The sequence below is a fragment of the Macadamia integrifolia genome, unplaced genomic scaffold (genome assembly GCF_013358625.1).
Source record: "Macadamia integrifolia cultivar HAES 741 unplaced genomic scaffold, SCU_Mint_v3 scaffold1545, whole genome shotgun sequence".
In the NCBI taxonomy this organism is placed as follows: domain Eukaryota; kingdom Viridiplantae; phylum Streptophyta; class Magnoliopsida; order Proteales; family Proteaceae; genus Macadamia; species Macadamia integrifolia.
This window is the reverse complement of record NW_024868252.1, coordinates 1-5,110: the sequence shown is the minus strand read 5'-3', so window position 1 is coordinate 5,110 and position 5,110 is coordinate 1. Positions and strand designations below refer to the sequence as shown.

Here is a 5,110-nt window from a genome sequence, read left to right as displayed (position 1 = left end):
AAAATAGTCAAATGTGTCTGAGTATAGTTTACTTTGGAGACTCAAATACGTTTTTCCCAAAAAAAAAGGTGGGAACGATGGAATTTAAAAAAAAATATGAAAAAAATATAAAAAGTATGTGATCACCCACTACGTGTTCACTGTCTAATTTTGACAGTAGGGCTTCTAATCTTAAAAAGAGTACCAAAGAAAAAAAGGGGGGGACCAAGGGGGATACAAAATGTAGGACAACATTCACTTTTGTTTGATTATTAGCACTCAGCCTGTAGCGCAAGCTTAGTTTTATTCACTGGTTTGATTTACAAGAACGAAGTTCTTGGTATCAGAAAATTTATTAAATTTTTTCCAATTATGTAGGAACTTGACTTAGGTAACGACAAGGTAAGATTTATGTAATAGATTTATTTCCTAGAAACAAAGTTATCTTGTTTATACCTGTTCTCCAAATATGCAGTGTCGTATGAACTTGGTTTTAGATGAGCGTTGCTTATATCAACGATTATAGAACTATAGATAAGTTTTTCCTATGTTCTATTTTGTTTCCGAATATCATTCATGTTAATGAATTTAGAAATCAATCTTTATTTGTAGGAGAAAGAGAAAAGGAGAACCTGTCAAAATACTAGCGCCAAGGTAACCTAACAATTTCAGTTGCTGTTTCATATGCTGCACATTTTCAGAACTGACACTTTGTTTCGTGGTGTTACTCTTGGAGGGAACCTCTAGGTGTGGGAAGGCGTCAGGGAACTCCTCACTGTTTAATCTTGACAATAGTAGTTCTTATCTAAAAGGAGCACCAGAAGAAGGGGGGGGGGACTAATTAAGATACAAAGTCAATAACAATATTCACCTTTGATTACTACCAATGAGTTAAATTCACTATATTGTTTTACAAGAACCAATTTTTTGGTTTCAAAAAATTTATTGATATTGTTTTTTTCTAATTGTGCAGGAACTTGACTTGGATAACGATAAGGTAAGATTTATGTAGTAGATTTCTTTCCTAGAAATGATGTTATCTTGTTTATACATATTCTCCAAATATGTAGTTTTTTATTATTCCACAACCCCCTTCCAAAAATATATATATATATATAAATTATGTACGTAGTCGGGATTTCTTTGTTTGCCACTAAAAGCTGTGTAGCATGAACTTGGTTGAAGATGAGCCTTGCTTACACATCAAAGGTTGTAGAATTGCAGATAAGTTTTGCCTATGTTTTCTATTTGTTTCCGAATACCATTCATGTTGATGAATTTAGAAATCAATCTTTATTTGCAGGAGAAAGAGAAAATGAGAATCTGTTAAAATACTAGCGCCAAGGTATCTTAGTAATTCCAGTTGCTATTTTATTTGCTGCACATTTTCAGAACTGATCTATTTCCTCCCTTCTTTATCACTTACACCTTGGTGTAGGAAGGCGTTAGGGGACTTCACACTGTTTAATCTTGACAGTAGTATGTCTTATCTAAAAAGGAGTACGAAAGAGAAGGGGGGGGAGTAATGAGGATATAAAGTGAAGGACAATATTCACTTTTGTTTGATTACTACCACTCAGTCTGAAATGCAAGTTTAGTTAAATTCACTATATTGTTTTACAGGAACTAATTTTTTGTTTTTAGAAAATTTATTGATAGTTTTTTACCAATTGTGCAGGAACTTGACTTGGGTATCGACGAGGTAGGATTTACGTAAAATATTTCTCTCCTAGAAACGAAGTTATCTTATTTATTCTAGTTCTCTAAATATGTAGTTTTGTAATTATTCCACCCCCTATTATATATATATATAGTTTGGTTTTGTTTGTTTGCAGCTAAAAGCACTCCTGCATGAACGTGGATGTAGATGAGCCTTGCTTACAACAAAGATTGTATAATTGCAGATAAGTTATGCATATGTCATCTATTTGTTTCCTAGTATCTTTCACAGTGATGCCTTCAAAAATAAATCATTCTTTCCAGGTGAAAGCACTACTATATGAACTTGGAGCTCAGACCGAAAGGCTTTCCTTCGGTGGGGAGTTAAAGCCAAGGCCAAGTATGCCTCATGGATGATATTACCCTCATTTGGGAGCTCAGGCCAAGGCGGAGCAGACCTGATCAAAGGGCCTACCTTAGTTGGGTGCTTAGGCCAATGTCGAGCTCCACTGACCAAAGGGCCGACCCTTGGTTAGGAGCTCAGGCAAAAGCCGAGCATAGCTAACCAAAGGGTTTTTTGCCTTAATGTGGGGATGAGGCTAACGCCGAACACCCTGATTGAAGGGTCAAGCCTCAGTTAGGGCTTAAGCCTAGGCCAAGCACACCTGACCAAAGTGCTAACCCTTAATTGGGAGTTCAAGCTAAAGCTGAGCACACCTAACTGAAGGGCCTCCCCTCGGTTAGGAGCCCAAGGCTAGGCTGTGCAAACCTGACTGAAGGGCCTACTCTCGGTTTGGGGTCAAACCAAGGCCGGGCATACCTTACCGAAGGGCCTACTTTAGGTTGGGGGCTCTGAACAAGGCTAGACACACTGGACCGAAGGGCCTACCCTCGGTTGGGTGCTAAGGTCATGGCCAAGTACACCTGATCAAAGGGCCTATTCTCGATTGGGAGTTCAGGCTAAGGCTGAGTAGACTTAACAGAGGGGCCTACACTCGTTTGGGGGCTTAGGCCAAGGTTGATCACACCTTACCAAAGGGCCTGCCCTCGATTGGGAGCTAAAGACAAAGTCGAGTATAGATGACCGAAAGGCCTTGCCTCTATTTAGGGCTTAGGTTAAAGCCGAGAAAGCCAAATTAAAGGGCCTAACCTTGGATAGGGTCTTAGGCCTAGGCCAAGCTCACCTAACCAAAGTGCCTACCCTCAGTTGGGAGTTCAAGCCTAGACCGAGCACAACTGACCGAAGGGCCTACCCTCGGTTAGAAGCTCAGGCCAAGGTCAAGCAAACTTGACCGATGGGCCTACCCTCGGTTTGGGGTCGGGCCAAAGCCGAGCACACCTGACCAAAGAGCCTAACTTCGGTAGGGGCTCAGGCAAAGGCTAAACACACTAGATCGAAGGGCTTACACTGGTTTGGGGGCTCAGGCCAAGGTCGAGTACACCTGACCAAAGGGCTTATCCTTAGTTGGGAGCTCAGGCTAAAGGCGAGCATAGATGACCAAAGGGCCTTGCCTCTGTTTAGGGCTTAGGCTAAAGCCAAACAAGCCAAACTGAAGGACCTAACCTCGGATGGGGGCTTAGGCCTAGGCTTAGCAGACCTAACCAAAGTTCCTACCCTCAGTTTGGAGTTCAAGCCTAGGCAGAGAAAAATTGACAAAGGTGCCTACCCTCAGTTTGGGTCAGGCCAAATTCTAGAACACCTGATCGAAGGGCCTACCTTCGGTAAGGGATCAAGCTAAGGCCAAACATACCAAACCGAAGGGACTACCCTCGACTGGGACCTCAGCCACGACTGAGTACACCTGATTGAAGGGTGTACTCTCGGTTAGGAGATCAGGTAAGGCAGAGCACACCTGACTGAAGGGTCTACCCTCGGTTGGGAGCTCAAATCAAATTCCAGCATACAATCGAAGGGCCTTACCTTTGTTGGGGGCTCAAGCTAAGGCTGTCAAACTTAACTGAAGGACCTACCCTCTGTTGGGAGCTTAGGCCATGACCGAGTACAGTTGACTGAAGGGCCTGCTCTCTATTGGGAGCTCAGGCCAAGGCTGAATATGCCTGATCAAGGGGCCTACACTCGTTTGGGGGCTCAGGCCAAGGTCGAACACACCTGACCGAAGGGCCTACCCTCAGTTAGGACCGCAGGCCAAAGGTGAGCATAGATGACTGAAGGGCCTAACCTCGGGATGGAGGTTTAGGCCTAGGCTGAGCAGACCTGACCAAAGTGCCTACCCTCAACTAGGAGATTAAGTTCAGAACCGACACTTTGTTTCGTGGTGTTACTCTTGGAGGGAACCTCTAGGTGTGGGAAGTCGTCAGGGAACTCCTCACTGTTTAATCTTGACAATAGTAGTTCTTATCTAAAAGGAGCACCAGAAGAAGGGGGGGGGACTAATTAAGATACAAAGTCAATAACAATATTCACCTTTGATTACTACCAATGAGTTAAATTCACTATATTGTTTTAAAAGAACCAATTTTTTGGTTTCAGAAAATTTATTGATAGTTTTTTTTTCCAATTGTGCAGAAACTTGACTTGGACAATGACAAGGTAAGATTTATGTAATAGATTTCTTTCCTAGAAACGTTGTTATCTTCTTTACACATGTTCTCCAAATATGTAGTTTTTTATTATTCCACAACCCCCTTCCAAAAAAATACATATATATTATGCATAATCGGGATTTCTTTGTTTGCAATTAAAACGTGTGCAGCATGAACTTGGTTGAAGATGAGCCTTGCTTCCATCAAAGGTTGTAGAACTGCTGATAAGTTTTACGCTTGTTTTCTATTTGTTTCCGATTATCATTCATGTTGATGAATTTAGAAATCAATCTTTATTTGCAAGAGAAAGAGAAAAGGAGAACTTGTTAAAATACTAGCACCAAGGTATCCTAGTAATTCCAATAGCTATTTTATATGTTGCACATTTTCAGAACTGATCTATCTCCTCCCTTTTTTATCACTTACACCTTGTTTTGTGGTATTACTCTAAGAGGGAACCGCTAGGTGTGGGAAGGCGTGAGGGGACTCTTTTCGGCTCATTGTCTAATCTTGACAATAGTACATCCTATCTGAAAAGGAGTAGGAAAGAGAAGGGGGCCTAATGTGAATACAAAGTGATACAAGAACTAATTTTTTGTTTCAAAAAATTTATTGATAGTTTTTTTCCAATTGTTCAGGAACTTGACTTGGGTATCGACGAGGTAGGATTTTCGTAACAGATTTCTCTCCGAGAAATGAAGTTTTCTTGTTTATACAAGTTCTCTAAATATGTAGTTTTGTAATTATTCCTCCCCCCAATATATGTATATTTATATAGTTTGGTTTTGTTTGTTTGCAGCTAAAAGCACTCCTGTATGAACGTGGATGTAGATGAGCCTTGCGTACAACAAAGATTGTATAATTGTAGATAAGTTATGCCTATGTCATCTATTTGTTTCCATGTATGATTCACAGTGATGCCTTTAGA

At 40.9% G+C, this 5,110-nt stretch overlaps 2 long non-coding RNA genes across 3 annotated transcripts; both read left to right on the top strand.

The window, feature by feature from the left end:
- The first annotated feature begins 549 nt into the window (after window positions 1-549).
- On the top strand, window positions 550-1,081 carry LOC122064146. The gene is made up of 2 exons (XR_006135607.1): window positions 550-633; window positions 953-1,081. It is a non-coding gene; the product is annotated as an uncharacterized LOC122064146 (long non-coding RNA).
- Window positions 1,082-1,224: 143 nt separating this feature from the next.
- On the top strand, window positions 1,225-5,110 carry LOC122064141. Of its 2 annotated transcripts, none has more exons than XR_006135606.1 (3): window positions 1,225-1,324; window positions 1,658-1,681; window positions 4,982-5,110. It is a non-coding gene; the product is annotated as an uncharacterized LOC122064141 (long non-coding RNA). The 2 variants fall into 2 exon arrangements; XR_006135605.1 differs by lacking the exon at window positions 4,982-5,110 and adding an exon at window positions 1,815-1,938.